This window comes from Bacillus rossius, chromosome 10 (assembly GCF_032445375.1).
Source record: "Bacillus rossius redtenbacheri isolate Brsri chromosome 10, Brsri_v3, whole genome shotgun sequence".
Taxonomy (NCBI): Eukaryota; Metazoa; Arthropoda; class Insecta; order Phasmatodea; family Bacillidae; genus Bacillus; species Bacillus rossius.
This window is the reverse complement of record NC_086337.1, coordinates 54,437,892-54,459,548: the sequence shown is the minus strand read 5'-3', so window position 1 is coordinate 54,459,548 and position 21,657 is coordinate 54,437,892. Positions and strand designations below refer to the sequence as shown.

General features: G+C 42.1%; 1 protein-coding gene across 1 annotated transcript in view; it reads right to left on the bottom strand.

Moving 5' to 3' along the window:
• Positions 1 to 21,657, bottom strand: part of LOC134536168 (protein phosphatase 1 regulatory subunit 3C) — a 32,899-nt gene extending 11,242 nt beyond the window's left edge. The window contains exon 1 of the mRNA XM_063375800.1: positions 21,419 to 21,657. The gene's annotated coding sequence lies outside the window, so the exon portion shown is untranslated. The remainder of the gene's footprint in view (positions 1 to 21,418) is intronic.

The window sequence follows — 21,657 nt, the reverse complement described above, 5'->3', positions numbered from 1 at the left end:
ATATATACACCAATACATTTTCTTAAAATAAATCATACATATACATCCACACATATTCAATCACACATATCTGATACCACAGCTAAACCTGATTATTGGGGCTAAGCAAGTACCTGAATGTTTTCTTAAACACAGAAAGGGAATTTTGAAGTCTGATTGACTAGGGTATTTCATTCCAGGCACGAGCAGTAGTCACAAACAAAAATATGAGGTGTGGCTATGTCATGGACACGGCCGTGTGGCGTACGTGAATACGTGTACGCAACAGGTAATATTTTCTATGCACAATATAAAATACGCTATTTTTTATTTTTATTTTAGCACAATATATATATATATTCACTGTAACTATTTTACACTATTGTTTTATATATGCAATCGATAGATTTTTGACGAGAGCTGACGATTGAGACTTCAAACGAACGCCGTAGCTTCTCGGAGTCAAGTTTTACTAAATGTAAATCTGGAAACGCAGCCAAAATGACCTCAAAAAGACGGCACGCGATGCGTCACAGTCCTCACTTAGCGTAACTAATTCTTTGATCCTTCAGCTATCCAGTGTTGTAATTAAATTTTGGATGGAGATGATAGATATGTAGCTGCAACACCAAACTGTATCCCCCGATTTCTTTATCATTTGTTTCTTGGATTGCCTCCCACTGTGGAAGCAATTTTGATGACGTATTGAAGTAAAAAAAAATTGGTTGTCTGTAAAGTCGGTTTACGGACGATAGTTTAACGTGACAACGTCATAAACATTGATGAAATGATTGCATACTTTTATGAATAAAATTGAATCACTTTTATTGAATTATCACTATTTTGTATGGATACAAAGGAGTCAAATGAAATCTACAATTTAATTGATAAATTTACTTTTATTTGCACTCATTAATTCAAAAAGCTATGTTTATAACTTTAACGAAGAAATTATTTTAACTATAACTTTTATACATGTTTGCTATTTAACTTCTTCCAATCTGTGTTATTCTGTTAAGGATATGACGATGATAGGAAAAGTAGGAAACGAATGGGAGTGTTTCAAGTTTAATGTGCCTCGAAAAAGTCAAATCGATGGTTGTTCCAATCAAGTGGAAGAGAGAGAGATGCGGCGCAAGCGTACAATGAGCGTAACGGGACACAGCCAAACGGGACATTTTCGTGCGTGCAGCCGGGTTCATCGATTTATTAGACGTTGTCACGTCAAAAAAATCCAACTCAGTTTATTATCAATGGTTTTATTTTAGTACAAATTTTTATATTAACTTATATCGAATTTATTACATGAATATTGAAATAATTTTGCAAAAGTTTGCTAATATGCCATGTCTGACGTGTAACCCAGTGTGTTCAGATCGTGGCCGGAGAACGAAAGGTATACAAATTTTGATTCTCGGCCGAGTCGGGAATTTATCAAATTGAAAAATTCCCCATCCAATTCCAGGACTGTAAGTTGCGAGGTCCTTTCACGGAAAACAATGGTAAACCAACAAAGATAAAAATACGATAAAATCCCCAGGTTAACCGCGGCTTCCCCACCGTGACATTATCTGGGGTAAACCGTGCTTGGACACGAGTATAGAGGAATCATTATCAATGCTATCATGTTAAATAATGCGCCCGATTATAAATGTAACACTGCAGGAAAAAGTTTGTGATCAGAAGTCAATATTTTTGTAACAGTCAGTAGACAGCGAAACTTTGAAACATCAGCTATCCGAGCCACCCTCTTTACGATAACTTGCCAGGCGATAACAGGAAGAGGCCAGCTGCGGCGACGAAACTAATACTCTAGAGGATGAACGAGTTATGACTACATCCCGTACTCAAGAGCTAAACGAACGAAATGAACGAATCTTTTTGAACGAATCATTACTCGGAGTTAATCAAATGAATCGATTCGGCCAAAAGAATCGTTCTGCCCGTCACTACATCGAAGCGGGCGAGACGTGTCGAGACGTGTCAACAGTTGGCCGAGTGTTCCGTTTCGAGCTGCTCGTCGCGTCGACGAGGAAATGAGGAAAACAGTGCGCCGTGGTTGGTGGTTCCCCAGGACCCGGCGGCGGAAAGTTGGCCATCCTGCGCGTGACGCACTCGGCAGCCAACCGCTTCCTGCCGGCCGCGGAGGTAAGGCCGGGTGCGCAATTGAAACAACATTTGACCGTCTTGTTTCCCAACGTACCGATTCACAAAGGCGCACAGGAGGGTCGTGCATGTGGGAGGGAAATGAACGTATTTTATTCCCGTTACGGACGCATGGCGCCAACAAACCAATGAGCAGAGTAGGATACCAATTTTGGCCGGACTAGACTACTTTTTTTATATTTATTAATCGTATCGTGGCAAGAAACTGTCGAGATGGTTTAACCGCACCGGCGTTGATGACACCGGGTCTCGCAAGGGACAGTTCACGGGTCGTGGAGTGGTGACGAGGAGGATCCGACAAGCTCTATGGACGACAGAGGAGCACTGGACCATGCTTCTGCCACACGCTCGTCTGGCTGCACATGAGCGCATCTCTCACTGGCTGAACGTGCGCGATACACTGGTGTGATCTCTCCAACAAGCTCATAACTCTGCTGCAAATAATAGCATTTACACAGGTTTTTCATTGTTCAAAAGTCCATGAAAAAGTAATTGTTTATTTTATTCATTTAAAAAAAGTTTAGAAACACTTTTTTTTTTAATTTGATCTCCAACAAGTTGCAGCATTTAAAAAAAAAAAAATCAAAATTTCATTGTTCACCATGTTAAAATTTTTAAATTAAGACCTTATAACATGGAAACTACTTTTAACTTGACTCGTTAAAACTGGAGAGGTCATCAAGATGACGTGACAGTCTTTGACGCACGCCCTACTGGCTTGACTCATGATTCATGAGCACCTAGTCGGTATACAAACGGTTCGAAACCCAGTTAACATTAAAAGGTCACGCCACATCCATGACTACGTGGTGCACTATCCGAACGGCGTTGAAACATCTACGTATGTTATGTGCCCAGTGCGAAAAAAAAAAAAAAACCTTGGCCAAACATTTCCGAAACAACCTGTTGCTCCAGGTCCGATGGTAGGCAGCGCACGGTATTCTCGGTCACGCCTGAGCACGATAAATTCAAACTGAACAATAGGCAAGTGGGAGGCATAATCGGGGCCCAGCCGCCGTTGACTCACAAGATAGAGAGGGTGGGATTAGCCAGGGGAGGGGGAGTAAAGTTAGAGTCCCACCGGCACCGAAGCATAGGAATATGCTCGAGAACATTGCTAGCATGCTTCGGTCGAAGCGACTGTGTGTTTAAAACTACAAACTTTCAAAACCATAAAAAAAATGGTTGTAAAGTCGGTTTACGGACGATAGTTTAACGTGACGTCATAACATAACATTGATGAAATGATTGCATACTTTTATGAATAAAGTTGAATCTTTTTTTTAAATAATAAAATAATAAATACTTGAAATTATACTAGTAATCAGATTTTTAAAATGCAAGAATAATTAACATTTATTGCCGAAATTGTTGTTGTAATAAGCAATGAAAACCTTATTACCTTTTCACTTCACTTTATAAACAGTCGACGAAACAGTTCACGTGTAGATGACTTGTAATTAATTTTAAAAACTGGCGTTTAGCTATAAAGTTTAAATATAATTATGAACAAGTTTTCATATAAATAATCTAAAATCAAATATCTATCATCAATTATATGAATCACCATAATTTTTTATAGTCAATTGTAACATAACCTATTATTACTGCACTCGCCGACAGCGTAACCGAACACAGCGTAACGGTACAATGTTCGTAACGGGACACTTTTCTCGCGTGCAGCCGGCGTTCATCGATTTATTAGACGTTGTCACGTCAAAAAAAAACCTAGTCTGTCAGCTCTAAATTCAGTAACGAAAAAAAAAATTTCACGTAAACGTACAATCTAACTATATCTAAAAATATATGTTTGTGATAATTATTTTATTGTAAATGTTTGTAAGCGATTTAAAAGACGGTAGAATCCACAGACAGAACATTCCACGCAATTTTATGGCAATCTGCACAGAGATTAAAGTTGGTCGCAACAAAAATTGAGCATTAGTTTACACAAATATTTACTTGCTGCAACAATTTAAATATATTTTTTTTGCCCACCGAATTTCACGTAAAAATTAGTCTTCCAATATGTAATAACAAAACATACAGCCGAGTTGAAGTAATTTCAATGTCGACAATTTTCATTTCACTTAATTGAATATAATGGTTTTGAATCGAACTGTGCACGTTTATTTTGCCAAAGGAAACAAATGGTTCTCTGTGCCAGCAGACGCGATGTCTGCTCCCCCAAGAGGACAATGGCGTGCAGCCGTAGCTAAGCTACAGCGTCACCTCCGCTGCCTGGTGACAGTGATGACCCTGCAGAGCCCCGCTGCACGGTAGACACGGGGCGGAGGCCGGGGAGAGTGACGATGACTCGACACTCGCTGACGGCGTGCCCCGCCCGGAGGCCAGCCCGGCCCCGGGACAGGTGTACCAACACACGTCGCACCCCGAGAACGAAACAATCAATCTGGGCTGGCTCGCGTCCGGGGTTTATCAACTTCAACTTCTCGAGACGCGAAAAATTCACCGCAAGCATCCGGCCAATTTTTCAACCACTCGCGTTAGCCACGTTATCACATTTGAAGAAAAGTGTTCCGAACTTTCGCACGGTGAATAAAAATTTTTTTTTAAAATCAAATTGAAAATTGTATAAACATTTTTAATGAAAAGACATATATTTGAAACTAAAAAAAAGAAAATATATATCTCGAGGAAGAAATTATGTTTCTACTGTTTTGCAATTCAAAATTGTACGATTGGTGACGTGTTTAAGACTCACTTGCTTTATAAACGACCATGATTTACTTCCGTTGGTTTTGTAAACCTGGCCTAAGACTTACAAACTAATCTCGATTGAGAAAAAACACTACGGTCTCTTCCATACGATCACCTCGATACTATTGTAGATACCGTGACTAAAAAATTTTTTTTTTCCCGCGAAAATAAACGTTATATTTTTTTTCCAACACCAAGTAATTTTTTTAAAGAAGAAATGATAAATATTTTTAATGACGAAAAAACAAACTTTTATGCACGGCAGTCGGTTAACTAAAAAATAACTGCTTTAAAATAAAAACCAAAATGTGCGAGGTCGATGTTAACCTGGTTCCAAAATGATACGACAACAGCATCCGAGTTGTTCGGTTGGTTCCCTGCTGGCATGAACGTGACTTGGACGACCGTCGCTGAGAAGCCTAAGATGTCCATCAAGTTCTGTCCCTGCCCGAACACGCCCGAATATTCACCTTCGGCCAACTTCGGGGATTTGTTTTTTTTATTTGCGCAGGAAAAATGAATTCAAATATTAAAAGTGGTCGGTTAGGTTAGCTACATTATAAACACTTTAAAACACTATGGACGGTTAGTTAGGTTAGTATAGCTACATTAAAATAAGCAGAGAAATATAAGTATATATAAATGAACCCGAGGTTGGCCGAAGGTGAATATTCGGGCGTGTTCGGGCAGGGACAGAACTTGATGTACATCTTGGGCTTCCCACCGTCGCTGGCCGGGATCTCGGGTGCAGTCTGCGCGGCGAAGCGAGTTGCTGTGCGCCCGGTAGTCGGGCTGGAACGGGCGGTTCTGATCCCCCGGAGGCAGGAGGGGCTCATGAATAGGGCGAGTCTCTCCAAGGACAGATACAGGGTCTCCCCCCTCCGACACGGAGTGGCTCCTGGAGGCTGCTGCTAACAGCTCACGTCTGCACACATGCTCACCTCTCTGTCTCTCCCTCTCCAACTGCACTTCGGGAAACATTACATAACATTTTCCAGTCATCAAGTTTCAATAGTCACCAACTGTAAAAGTTTTAGGGTGTTGGTTCAAAGGTCACGATTAATGAGTAACTCAAAAACAGTTTTTTTTTTAAATAAAAAATTGGGTGTGCGTAAAGTCGGTTTACGGAAGATAGTTTAACGTGACGTCATAACAAAACATTGATGAAACGATTGCATACTTTATGAATAAAAATTGAATCATTTTTATTTTAATAATAAAAGAATATATACTTGAAATCATACTAGTAATCAGATTTTTAACATGCAAGAATAATTAACCTTTATTGCCGAAATTTTTGTTGTAATAAGCAATGAAAACCACATTAACTTTTCACTTCACTTTATAAACAGTCGAGTGGAAGAGATAGATGCGGCGCAAGCGTACAATGAGCGTAACGTGACACTGCGTAACGGAACAATGTGCGAAACGGGACCATTTTGTCGTGCATGCAGCCGGCGTTCATCGATTTATTAGAGGTTGTCACGTAAAAAAAACCGCACGCGTAAGTACTGCTTTCGTCTTCTCGCTTGCAGCGCCACCCACGCAAAATGGCGATTTCTGAGCGTAATGTACCCAATTATTAGAGGGCGAACCTGAGAAACCTCATTTGGCAACATGATGCAGCCCCTTCCCATTGGAATATCTGTACGAGAGTGGCTGAACACGTGACGGTTGGATTAGTCGTAATGGCCGAGCCGACAGAGCTGTTTTTTTTTCGCTGGCCTCCACGTTCACTCGACATAACACCACACGTTTTTGACGTGACAACGTCTAATAAATCGATGAACGCCGGCTGCACGCACGAAAAAGTGTCCCGTAACGCACATTGTCCCGTTACGCTGTGTCCCGTTACGCTCATTGTACGCTTGCGCCGCATCTCTCTCTCGTCCACTCGATTGGAACAACCATCGTTTTGACTTTTTCGAGGCACATTAAACTTGAAAAACTCCCATTCGTTTCCTACTTTTCCTATCATCGTCCTATCCTTAAAAGAATAACACAGATTGGAAGAAGTTAAATAGCAAACATGTATAAAAGTTATACTTAAAATAATCTCTTCGTTAAAGTAATAAACACATTTGAATTAATGAGTGCAAATAAAAGTAAATTTATCAATTAAATTGTAGATTTCATTTCACTCCTTCTTTGTATCCATACAAAATAGTGATAATTCAATAAAAATGATTCAATTTTATTCATACAAGTATGCAATCATTTCATCAATGCTTTGTTATTGTCACGTTTAACTATCGTCCGTAAACCGACTTTACAGACAACCAATTTCTTTTTTCTCCATGGGGGCTTTATAAAAGACCGTGTCTACGTTCCGTCGCTACCTAATGATATTTGCCAGAGTTGAGACACAGAATTGAAGAGGTAATTGCTTCCATTACCCCGGACTTGTAAACCAATGTATGGAAAGAATTGGACTTTATGTGACTGTATAACCAAAGGTATACATATTGAACATTTTTTTAAGCCCAAGGTGATTTTTTTTTTCCATCTGCAACTTATCGTTTCATCATTAAACTGTCTCATGCGACCTCTACGCCAAAAATCGTTGAAATCTTATTAAGATGTGTGCAGCGATAATGCCATTTCGCAAAATTTTCACCTGCAGAGAGTTAAGTTATTTACATCTTACCTCATGGTGTGGTTCTAGAATCATTGGCGACACTGAACTATGCTATGTTCCGGAGGATCCATTGTAGAACGGACCTAAATACCCAGATTACACAATGTTCCGTCTGTTGCTTCACAGTACACGGAAACGTAACAAACGGAAATACCCATGAGATGGCCTTTCAATATAACGAAATATTTATAAATTTAAAAAAAAAATATATATATATATATATATATATATATATATATAATGCTTCGAAACCATAGCACGTGCAGAAATAAAAATAAACGACAAAGTGATAAAGGAACCCTAGATGCGCTTGTAGTTGAAACCCTTCATTCTCAACGTGTTTGGAACATGGAACAAACATGGCTAACCCTCGCAGCCCAAGTCCTCGGCTTCTGTTGGACGCGCGGGGCGACGTAAACGCAAGAGCTCAGCGCTCATGTCCACAAGAAATCGCCCACATCGGTTGCAGATGGCTCAAGGAAAAGAAGTGACTTCTATCTTTATTCATCACAATGCCCACAGCAGCATATGGGTTCGAGTCCCTACCGCGATCCCGCTAGGGAAACAAAATTTTAACACCGCCTTATAAGTAACCCAGTATCATCCTTTTCACAGACATCCACACATAAACTCTATCTCACAACAAGAGGCGGTGGGCGGCACTCCGCAGCCTGGGACCCCTAGCGGGTCCTTGGTTCGATGCTGGGTTCTGGCACACGGACCACGAGGCCCGCAGTGGCTGCGATGACAATACACAGTGTGTCGCGGTGTTGCCTGATCAAGCAAACAGTCTGAGCACTGTCGACGGGTCCGCCTCTTGTCCGCGTGCCATTGTAGAAACTGTAGCCTCAGTCTCCATGCTACTGTAGAGTGTAGCATCACTCGCGTGGTTCACACACCCGGTTCGCATGGCAACAGGCGCCCCAGAGCGACCTTGGAGCGCCCGGCCACATGGCCTCCACATTCGATTACGAAACCTGGCCCCAGGACCGGAGACGGCCCCCCCTCCCCCTTCGCAACTTTACAGTCACGTGCTACATTATAACTGCATGGTTATTCCTTACCTACACTCTATATGTCATCATAGATTCATAATATGTGAGTGGAACACGTATAAATGGTGTTTACAAATTAACTTCTGAACGATTTGATGGGATACGTTAGTCACCTGCTCGATTAAAACCATTGCAATTTTGGTATGTCTGGGGCGTTATATACCATTTTCCCCAAGGACCAAACGAGATCTGGTGCTGTTGGTAGTCAGTGTCGTAGCGTGCCATCTCGGCGCCTGGGGCGGGAGACACATTTTGCCGCCCCCATTCTATAGGTGCTTGATTAAAAATAAATTTCACATGCAATGAGGTACCTTTTATTGAAGTTAAAATAGGATGAGCGGTTTTACAAGCGGATTCTACGGGCCTTATGAGCAGCGAAGTCAGAAATAACTTTGTCAAAATCAATATTAGCAGCCAATTCTTGTTCAATCGACAATATAGCCAAGTTTGATAGTCTAGCGGAGCTCATAGTAGATCTGAGGTAATTTTTTATTAGCTTCAACTTCGAAAAACTTCTCTCACAACTTGCAACACTAATCGCCAAAGTCAAATATATACGAATCAAGATGACTATATTTGGAACCGAAATTCCGAGATTCAGTTTTTGAATGAACTGGAGGAGCTCCAGTGGTCCTTTACCACTTATATCTTCCTCTGATTCAGAACAGGCAACAACAACAAACTGCTGAAGACGCTTCCGCTCCATCTGAAACTCGTCCTTGTCGATGTCTTCTAATACATGGGAAAGATCACACTCGAACTTGCTGTCCAAAAGTTTCGCTGGCATCAAAAATCCGAACTTGTCCGATATTTCTTGAATTTGCTGGAATCGAGTCGTCATTTCTTGAATGATCTTGTCGAATGATGCGATAATCTCGACGGATTTCCTGTTCGTGAGACAAAGCTGCATCTTCAGAAGATTTATCGCCATGCATGCGTTTTTTCCTGCGAATTCTCGTTTTGAGTTCGATTCCGAGTTTTTCGCAGAGAGTCTTAGCAAAGTCAATTGCTTCTTGCACGAAACGGTCTCTACTTTCCACTAAGAGGGTTTTCAAAGCGCAGAGTTTCTGAGCACACTTATCCACACTTAGTCCTCGTTGCTACAGGTAAATCTGTGCGTATTTGTATTTGTATTATGATGTTCTTATATATTTTTAATGCCTTTTTGGTAATTATATTTAATTTTCGGAGCTCCGAAGTATATGATCAAATTATAATTTTTTGGGGGAATTGTTAAAGTATTTTTTTAGTATTATTATATAGCTATTATTTTAAGACTTAATTTATTATGCACTCATTCTACAGTTACATTGTTTTAAATTGTTCTTCATACTGTGTTTTCAGAAGGTACATTTTATTTTCCGAAATTTTTATTAATGTAAAATATAAAAATTCAAGTATGTCTGTATGTAGGGTATGTATTTTATGATGGATGCGCCGATTTGTGATGAAACGATTTTATGATATATATATTTATTAAATGTTGTCATATAAATGTTGCGTCTTTTTAACTTGCTGCCTTCTCTCACTGTTCGCAACCTTATTAGTATTTTTTAAGCCTGCTGTTAGTTTGGGTTTTAATATTTTTTTTGGGTTTACCTGCGCTCGCGGTACGGGGCAATATTGGAGTTTTACTGTGTCCCGGTTTGCGGAAGTTGTTTGGTTTGCCCTGGGTTAAGGTCAAACTTTACAGTACAATGCGTAGTACTAAATTCAATGAGTGCGAAAGAGAGGCATCGACACGGGCCGACGCGTGAAACAAAAGATTTTGTATGAGTAATTAACATAATAAGAAGTGCCGCTCAACTCGGCTCGCGCGTGGCGTGATGCGATGTTGCCGTTCCTATGTAAACAAACAAACGTTATAAAGAGCTCTGTCAGTGATTTCGCAGTTTTTCTTTTAAATAAATATTAAAAAATAGTTGGTGCGCAAAATTTGAGATAAAAATGTAACATTATAGTGTGTCTGACACATGTAATGGATGAATCATAGATCAGATCTCAACCCGCTTCACCGGCGACCCGCCCCCGCGGGCTGCCGCCCGGGGCGGGCCGCCCCCTCCGCCCCACCCACGCTACGCCACTGTTGGTAGTGTCTCAGCAGTGGCTGGGGAAATCTTATGGTACCTCGTTTGTTAATCGAGATAGCTGATAATCCAGAATTGTTTTTTTCCACGATGTATTTTGGAAGTTAGGTGGCAGCAGAAGCACCTATTGTTTCGGTAGATACACGTTGCTTTAATTTTGGGATTTTCTTGGTATGATAATGGTTACTATTTTGTAAGTCCAAGCTAAGCTTTAATTATAAAATTATTTTACTTTAAGATAACCACAGCGAGTGTATAACCACAGCGAGTGTGTATATGAGATAAAAGTAAACGAGTCTGGGCCCTGGTCCCCTCCAGGCTCGGGCCCTGGACCCAGGGGTCCACCAAGTCCCACCCTTGCGGGGGCCATGGTCCCCTCCAGGCCCGGGCCCTGGACACATGGTCCCCTCCAGACCAGGGCCCTGGACCCAGGGGTCCACCAAGTCCCACCCTTGCGGGGGCCATGGTCCCCTCCAGGCCCGGGCCCTGGACACATGGTCCCCTCCAGACCAGGGCCCTGGACCCAGGGGTCCACCAAGTCCCACCCTTGCGGGGGCCATGGTCCCCTCCAGGCCCGGGCCCTGGACACATGGTCCCCTCCAGACCAGGGCCCTGGACCCAGGGGTCCACCAAGTCCCACCCTTGCGGGGGCCATGGTCCCCTCCAGGCCCGGGCCCTGGACACATGGTCCCCTCCAGACCAGGGCCCTGGACCCAGGGGTCCACCAAGTCCTACCCTTGCGGGGGCCATGGTCCCCTCCAGGCCCGGGCCCTGGACACATGGTCCCCTCCAGACCAGGGCCCTGGACCCAGGGGTCCACCAAGTCCTACCCTTGCGGGGACCATGCCAGGCCATCTGCGGTCTCACGGGCCTGGCTCTGACTTGTTGCTGGATCAGGCAACACCGCCGCAGGGCGAGCTGCAACTGTACTGTCATCACAGCCACTGCGGGTCTCAAGGTCCGAGTGCAAGATCCGGGCATCGAACCACAGGCCCCCGGGTAGAGTTCCAGGCCGCGGATTGCCGCCCGCTGCCTCTGGTTGCGAAGATAGATATCAGGTTTTAACGGTGTTGTAGATAACGGCTGTTTGGTGACCCTGAGGTGTTGCGAATCGGGTGGTTTGGCGGGGTCGTAGTCAGGACTCGAACCCGTGACTGTGCTGAGACGGTCTCGCTGGCCCTCGGAGCTTCACGGCCAAGAACACGCACGGTCAAACGCGCCTATCTTTCCACAGCGAGAGTCGCGCCGACCACACGTGTGGTCGTATTAGTGAGCGATTATAATCCTAGCGTTTTCTTAGAGATAGAGCAGGACCTCAGTAACTTGTTGCTTTTGCAGGCATTTTTTTCTTAAAAATAACTTTTTGGCGATTAATAAAAAAAAATCAGGTTTAACATAAAAAATTATGCTATCTCAAGAGCACTGGAACTTCAAAAAACGTACGCAGAAAACAAATTCTATTCCGTGCTTCTTTTGATGATTTATATTTGTCATGAAAACGTATGAATATCTCGGTAATTCTATCTAAAAAGCGTTATTTTCTTTCACTGTTCGAAAAGTTTTAACAAGAGAGAACAAGAGATGTATATAGTGGGGAGAAGGGGGGGGGGGACATGTGAGTCCTCCTATGCCTATAACGTTTTCAGGGACCCTTCACTTGGAACACGGAAGGCGAAAACGCAAGCTGAAACCCAGAGAGTTGAAAGTTGCCCTATGTTCGCGTCTTGCGTGGTTAACACACGAGTGCTTGCGCTCCTTACAAACGGGTCGTTACCACAACGCCGAAATACCACAACTCCGAACGTACAATAACGCCGAATACCATAACGCCGAATGCCAAATGGACCACAACGCCGACAGCTAGAAAACTGCTGTGTACCACAACGCCGAAATACAGTAACGCCGAAAAATGTACCCTAACCTAACCTTTGTGGCAGTCCTGCAATGACATTTTTCGGCGTTATTGTACGTTCGGCGTTGTGGTATTTCGGCGTTGTGCGTCCCCGTTACAAACCCTGCCTAACAACGTGAGAGGCGAGTGCGACATTCCAGGAACCCGGACTATCGACGCCACGTTCCTCCGCGCGCCGGGAGGATTAGTTCACGAGCCGCCGATAGGGCAGGACTGCGTGACTTGGTGTCCACGAACTGCCGTCTTTTAAACTATCTATGGAATTCTAGCTAACCAGCACTATCCAATTTACTAGAACAAGAAAAGTGACACTAAAAAAGAGCTAATCTTAGATTTTCAAGAAAGCGTAAAACCCCCCAAAATAATACTAACTTGAAAAATTTACCAATATTTAAAAATAAAAAACATATAGGTACTAGAAAACCTTCTGAATCTCTGAAGTAACTCTATAATCTTACACCGGAAATCAAAAAAATAGGATATATGCATTGACCTGATTTGTAATCAATTGTAATTTTTGCTAATATTGTTGAAGTGAAACTATCGTCGGTGGAGTGATCGAGGCGACGACTCATCGGAGCAGAACAACACTCTTACATGGCGAAGAGCCGGTAATGTCGAGTTGAGACACCAGCAACTCTATCTGCAGGTTTATTCCGTCGACAAGTTCAGCCCCCGCTGTGAGCTTAATGGTTAAAAGTTATCGATCAAGTTAATTATCGAAGTGTGAAGTTTCACTTGTAACGACACGTAGCTTCCACGCACCCCTTTTAGTAAATTACCACATTTAATAAAAACGTATTTCTTTAAGACTTAATTTATTATGCACTCATTCTACAGTTACATTGTTTTAAATTGTTCTTCATACTGTGTTTTCAGAAGGTACATTTTATTTTCCGAAATTTTTATTAATGTAAAATATAAAAATTCAAGTATGTCTGTGTGATTATTGACGTTCTATTTGAGTATTCAACTCCATGTGGAATCCGCGGAACAGAATAAACAAAATGTAAACCTAATAGGTTGGCAGTTGGCACAGGTGTGCTTTTTGCGCCCCCCTCCCCCACTTATTTCCCCCCAACAATTATTTGTAGGCACTGTTATTGTTTCAAATTGGCTGCAAGTTAAAATAATGTGTGGCTTCTTGTTTGCAAATCGTTCATTCTCTTCGTTCGCACAAACGCGACTGAGTGTGAATAAGTCAACAGTTTCCGTAAATAGTTTTTGACGTGACGTCTAATAAATCGATGAACGCCGGCTGCACGCACGAAAAAGTGTCCCGTTACGCTCATTGTACGCTTGCGCCGCATCTATCTCTCTTCCACTCGATTGGAACAACCATCGATTTGGCTTTTTCGAGGCACATTAAACTTGAAACACTCCCATTCGTTTCATAAATTTTCCGTTAAAGTAATAAACATATATGAATTAATGAGTGCAAATAAAAGTAAATTGATCAATTAAATTGTAGATTTCATTTCACTCCTTCTTTGTATCCATACAAAATAGTGATAATTCAATAAAAATGATTCAATTTTATTCATAAAAGTATGCAATCATTTCATCAATGTTTTGTTATGACGTTGTCACGTTAAACTATCGTCCGTAAACCGACTTTACAACCATTTTTTTTTAAAATTTATTTTGTGTTTCGACACACACTTAAAATTTAAAGAGTATAACTAACAACAAGCCATAACAACGCTGGAATAACGAGTGTTCGACAATTCCACACCGTGCAACCTGCAGCTAAGCCTTTTCTCAAACTGCAAGCACTCTCTCATGGGAAGGGATGTCTCTCCAAACTATTGCGAGTGTACTACCACAGATTTTAAACTGGCGTTCATGAACAGTCTATTGTAGACAAGTTATTACCAAAAGCAGATTCCAAAATATGCACATCAGTTAGTTGGAATGCATTAAAACATATATGTATTTTAAAAAAACTAATTTTTTACCCCGTAAAACCTTTAAAATGTTTAAATTCTCTAATAACCCAATAAAAATAAAATATGTGACAATTATCATGTTTAAGTTAAAATTTATAGCCAACCGTGAAATGAAAACCCGTTTAAAAAACTATAAACATGTTTTAAGATAATAAAAAAAGTAAATTTTCCCAGGATTAAAATAGTTGTAAATAACATAGCAAACAATATTGAATACTTTTTATCCAAGCAAAATATTCAATTCTTCAAAGACGTATCACAATTTCGGAACGCGTCAAGGATACAATGTTAATCTGATTTGGTAAGTCACTCCTTAACAAAAAAATGCAAAGGGAAATGTTTTATTTGGAAGATGTAAATCGGACCTGACAACATGTTAACACAATCTCGGATTAGAAACGACAGAAATCTCCTATTCCCATCTGCTTTGACAGCAGCCAGACACAAAATGCTTTCGGCTTAGCTTCACACTGACAAAGTAAAAAGTTATAATAATCTTAATTTGGTCAACTTGTTTGGCCACTACCTATCAATTACTCACTTTGCTGTAGTAGAATAAAACTTCAATAAAATAAGAAATAAATGCTATTAAACAAAGTGCTTAATAATCTTAAATCTTCAAAATACCTTTAATAGTACCAAGTGACAAGTTATTTATGTGCATAGCTAATGTAGGGCTCTCTTTTAATCCCTGAAATGTTTGCCACACTTCGTCCGTAATTAATATGTACCTATCTAAATTAGTTTGCAAAGTCGCTAAAATGAACAATTATTAATTACGGTCCATGTTTGGCAGTATTCATTATTTATGACAGCTTTAAGTTAACATGAAAAATACTTTCCAGCTTGAAAAACATCTTGCACCAGTGATGTAATCAAACCCTCAGAAATACAAGTCTTGTATTTGTACGTGGCTACCAGCTCAAGAGGGTACGCTAATTAACCTGCGCCAACAATCCAAAACATAAATAATAGAAGTTTTGGGTTCGAAAGTTATGTAACAATCATCTGAGTTTACCCCGTCCCACCCCATTGGAAAAAACAGGCCGTGAATCGAAGATAAACGAATTAAGATTCTAGACACAAAAACTATCTACAACAAATTTAAACTTATACGAAGATATGTTTAAGAACTGTTATGAGAAAGTTTGGTCTATAGTGCTAAGGCTCTTGTCCCAAATCCCAACTTCAAGATATGCCATTCAGAGGTAAACAACCTAAAAAAATTTATCAATCATCAATGAGCAACAATATCATGAATTTAAAAAAAATGGGAGAGATGTTTCGTGTTGCTATCGGCACTTCCTTCTCAGGCAAGGGCAATTCGCTGTATACAAAAATGTCATGTAATCGATTTTGTTGCGAAAAAGATTTTTTTTGTTGGAATTTTAGGTTGGCATTTAGTCAACTTGGAAGCCTAAAAATTACCAAAATCATTGCCAAGCTAGTTTAACCTCGTACACGTTCTGAATACATGAACAACTTGTGTAATAAATAAATTGTCATAAAATCTACTTTATGAATAAAGCGCAATAATATTGTTAAATGCAAGTAAATTTATTTTATCGATGTGTAAAATCCTAGCTATCGGTATACGGCATTTGGTGGTGGGAGTTATTTCGAGGATCATGCCATAAAGGATCAAGGTTTTTAAAATCACACGTTATTTTTAAAGTCAAGGCTGTGTTAATAAACTGTAGCAGATAAAATAAGGATATTTGGGAAACATCATAATTGTGAACAACAGAGGCCCCAGCACACTACCCTGTGGCACCCCCGACGTCACTTCCCCCTCCTCGGAGCTTTCCTCACCCACTCTCACTCTTTGTCTTCTATTCCTCAGGAAATCACCCACCCAGTTTACCACCCTTCCATCCCTCACCAGCAACTCAACCTTTTCCATTAACCTCCTATGGGGGACCTTATCAAACGCCTTTTCAAAATCTATAAAGATTGCATCTATCTGCTTCCCCCCGTCCACCGCTTCCACCAGGTCTTCCAACAGCCCAGCCATCTGGGTCTCGCATGAGAACCCCATCCTGAATCCATGCTGCCTGTTATCCACCCACCCCAGATCTTCCATTTCCCCCTTTACGTACCTTCCTACCAACCTCTCCATCACTTTTCCTACACAGGACGTCAAACTGACCGGCCTGTAACTTCCTGGCTCCGCCTTATCATTTCCCCCCTTGTAGATGGGAACTACCACTGCCTCCTTCCATTCCATTGGTAGTTTCCCCTCCTCCAGAGACTGCTTGAAAACCTCCAACAGGTACTTCCCAATCTCCCTATCACCCAACTTCAAATGACTATTCCCTATACCATCTGGCCCAGCTGCCTTTCTCCCTTTCAACCTCCTGATCACCTTAATTACATCTGTCAGTCGCAGCTCAAAGGCCTTCCTGCCCATTAAACTGTCATCCTCTTTACCCTCCCATGCCTCCCCCTTTGTAAATACTGCCAGATATTGCTCCTGCAGTAAGTCTGCCTTTTCCCTGTCCTCTGTATATTCCTGCCCCCCTCCTCCTCGGAGAACCCCTATTCCCTCCTCACCCTTCACTCTTCTTATGTCTCTGTAGAGCTCCGTCCCATTTACCGTCCCCCCTTCCCCCATCAGCTGTTCCATGTAAGCATCCCTTGCTTCCCGCGATTTCCTCCCTAGTTCCTTCCCAAGCGCCTTCATTTCCGCCTCTATCTCCTCTCCCCCAAGCTTCCTTGCCCTCGCATGCAGCCTCCTACATTTCCTTTTCAACACTTTCAACTCCCTTCCATAGTAGGGAGGGTCACCTCCTTGGCCTACCCTCCTCTGAGGTACAAAACGTGTAGCCATCTGCAGCAGAATATTTCTTAAGGCAGCCCATCTACCTTCGAGGTCCTCTATATCTACCCATCTACTGTATTCCCCCTTCAGGAATGCCTCTGCCCCCACTCTATCAGCCTTACCCCAACAGTTTACCACGTTTCCCCTCCTTACCCTTTTCTCCCTCCAGCCCACGTCTAACTCCACTACTGGGATCCTGTGATCACTGATGCCCTCCATTACCACACTTCCCCTGACCGCCTCCATTGGTCTCACAAGTACCACATCCAACAGGTTCCCGTCATCCTGCTCTCCTCTCCTGGCACCTTTTCTGGTGCTTTCAGTCACCACCTGCTCCAGTCCTCTGTTTGCCAGTTGAGATGCCCATCTCTGTTCCCTTGACCCCATCCCCTCCGGCCCCTTTTCCCATGCCACCCCTGGCATGTTCAGATCCCCCGCCACTATCACCCACTTGCCTTCCCCTAGCATGTCCAACCTGTCCTGCACCTCCCGTATGGCTTCATCCCCTTGCCCTGGTGGCCGGTACACCGCAATCAGCCGTACATTTTTCTCTCCTACCTGGAACTGCATCTCCAATAACTCCGCTCTCCCCCCAACCCATACAACCCTACCACAGAGTCCCTCTCGCATGCACACCATTACCCCTCCTCCATTCCTGTTCCTGTCCCTTCTAAATATTTCAAAGTGTGCTCTCTTCAGTTCCCCATCTCTAATTTCCTCGTCCAACCATGTCTCCACCGCTACAATGATATCCGCCCCATAGGCTTCCACCCTGCCCCAGAACTCCTCCACCTTCTTATATATACTTCTACAGTTTATAACTGCGACTTTTACATATTGGCATTTTCCCCCTTGCGCCTCTGTCCCTTCCGCCCTGATACGAGTGCCCCTTCCCCTTAGAACCCCGATTTCCAGCACTCTTGCAGCCCTATCCAACTCCACCCCCCTCTTTCCTCCTTCCTCGCTCCCCGTCCAACCAATCTGAGTTTTGTTGACTTTAGCTGTCACCTCCTCCCTAGCATTGCTATCGGCACTATATTCACAATCACCCCCCTTCTCTCCACCTTCCTCACTATCTAGTTGCTATCTTCTTCCCTGCTGCTCAAACCTTGCCCTTTCCAAATGGCCAGAAGTCTCCCTTCCTAGCAGGTCTCCTAGCATCCATTTTCCCCTCTCTGTTAGGTGAACCTGATCCCTGCCCACACAGTCCTGCCCCACCCATTTCCTGCTATCTACCAACATGGCTCCCAAGTCCCTACACACCCTCTCATACACCTCGCTGACCGCCGCAGCCTTGACATAGTTTATACCCCTCCTTACTAGTACCCCACTGACCACAACTCTGGCTACTGGGAACTTCTCCTTCACCTTGCCCACTAGCCCCCTCATATCCTCCTCTACTTCCCTCCCCACCACTCTACCAGCCACATCATTTCCCCCTACATGAACAACCACCACCTTAACTTTACTGCTTCCTTTCATGCAGCCTACCCTCTCCCCCAAGTTCCTAATCTTTGCACCCCCAAACGCAGCTTTATATATACTTCCTTTCCCCACCCCCTGCAATTCTACCCCCTTCACAATAGAGCTGCCCAGGAAAATCACTTCGGGCTCCTGTCTAACTATTGTACCCCTTTTCGTATCCCTGCCCTCTTCATTCCTGTTCACATCTACGTTGCTTGTACCCACAGCCTCCTCCCGCACCCTCCTTGCTACCCCTTCATTCTGCAACCTGACACCTGTTTCCTGAACTTCCCCAGTACATGCCTCTGCATATGTGGCCTTAACAGCTTGAGTCCTTACTTTCTCCCTCCCTTCCAGCTCCTCCACCCTCCTGCGCAGCCTATCTACCTCCACATCTGCCTCCTTTCTCATCTGCCTTTCCTTCTCAACTTCCTCCTTTGTCCTCTTCAGCTCGCACTCCAGCCTTTCGACCCTTACTAACACACTTCTCAACCCATCCTCCCTTTTTACTTCTTCCTCTACCCTCTCTAATCTATGTTTTATTTCCATCTCCTTCCTGTACAACACCTCACCTAATCCTTCTTCCAAATCGACTTCCCTCCTTGTCCCACTCAGACCCTCAACAATCTTTCCTCCCAGAATATCACCAATGAAATTGAGTGCCCAGTCCTTACCCACATCTACATTCCCTCCTTCCCTCTGAGTTCCTGACACCCCACCTACCAGCTCCTGGCTACCACTGCTTCCTGCCATTGCCACTACACTTCCTGAACCCTTGTTATCCTTGTCACAATCCTTACACATCCACTCCTGCCCCAGACTACCCAGCTCCCCCTCCTCTAGTCCTGCACACTCCGTATGGACCCAGCCTTCGCATTTGTCACACCGTACACCACTCTCTCCATCTTTCCACACCTTTTTACAACCCACACATTTAAGCTTCGACTTACATTTCACCCTACCCATTTTGTCACAATTCACTATTCTACACTAACCTATTACCCAAATAACTTAAATAATATATAATCCTACTGTAATAACCAACAGATAATCCTACACCTTAGATCTTATTTCTACTCTAATTAAACGGCCACGTGGCGACCGCAAATCAACACAACACTACTACCTCCTTATGCAAAAGATTAAACACTAAAACCCTTAATTCTTATCTACATTGATACAAAATATATAATGTTACGCTGCTATCTTAGTATACTCCCTTCTCAACTCCTTTGTACTCCTATAATTCCACCATTTCCGCAGAGCTCAATTCCACATCACATTACTTGCCCGCCATCTTACAACATTTATTTTACAATTCTTTAACTCGTATTGAAAGCTCTGTTTGATAACCAGTGAAAGCTTAAATAAAAATTATCAGAATAGTTCCGAATGTAACCTAACAATATGTAAAATATATTAACAAGTCCTAAAGCATTTGGAACAGTGCCTCAGGCGCGGTCGAAGATACAGTGCTTAACAAAAGTTTAAGACCGCAGACCAGTGGCGAATCCAGAGGTTCACTCTAGGATTTCAAGTAGCCAGAGAAAAAATGTCTTAAAATTACTAAATTTGTATTTATTCTACTCACACTACACATAACATCCAACCACCAGATTTTATGATTCTACAAGAAATTCATTAATTATATTAAAATATTTTGATTGGTTTCAGAAACAATCATTTTGTCGGCAATAATGTAGCAGACAACTGGTTTTAGGACCGGGGGGGGGGGGGGGGCACTTGCCCATGGTGCCCCCCCCCCCCCCCCTGGATCCGCCACTGCCGCAGGCTTATTTAAAAAATATATGTTTTTTTTATAAGTTATATCATGTATATTTCGTGAATAGTACAGATCATTAGATATATAACTATAAAACAATTAGATGCATTTAGTTTTCAAAATACAGTTTTATTTTTATTGTTGATACTTATTATTAAACCCTACATTTTTAAGTATAAAAAATTTAATTACTAAACCATTTAGTTGAGTTCAGTATCTTTTCTTCCTTGGTATTTTAAGAAGTGTAATTAGGTAATTTTGGAAAAAAAAAAAAAAGAACGTTCAAAAAATTTGTTTATAAAAGTTTTTTATTTTGAAAAAATATAAGGATTAAATAATTAGGTGTATTTGCAGGTTCAAATGTAAATAAAAATTTTGTCGATAGAGTTATGTTATGAAATGGTGCCCATAAAATTTCTCTATTTTACATTTCTATTTATATTTAAATCTGCAACAATACTTCAATGTTTTTTCTCCATATATTTTTCCAAATGTAAAAAAAAAAATGTTATGTAAACAAAATTTTCTGAACTTTTTTATTTTTCAAAATAATTTTATACATCTTAGTGGGGAAGAAAAATGATACTGTAATCACCCAAATGATGTAGTATTTACAAAAATTTTGAAACTTAAAATTTTTAGATTTTATTTATTCAGTATAAAATTTTAATAAAAAACGTATACTTTGAAAAATAAACATATCGCAATTTTTTTTATATAGATGTATGTCTCAGTCTACATTATTCATGAAATACAAAAAAAAACTAGGGTACTTTTATATTAAATAAGCCTGTAGTTTTAAACTTGTGTTAGGCACTGTACGTCACAAGAAGACGTACTTACCTAGTAGCAGTATCCCAATATCGCCCGGGTAGTAACTTGTGGTAGCACTGGAGCGTGCTGCGCGCGGCGTGCAACGGACGGCTCGCTCAGTTGATCGTGGTGAGCGTCGCCGGCATGATTAATAACGTAGCGTCCCGGTGTCGTGTGTGTGTGTGTGTACGTGTGTGGGAGGAGCTTCTCTCCTCGCACGTCCGCCAGCTCCGGTCGATGGCGCGCGACTGGAGCCCGCCGGCCGGCGC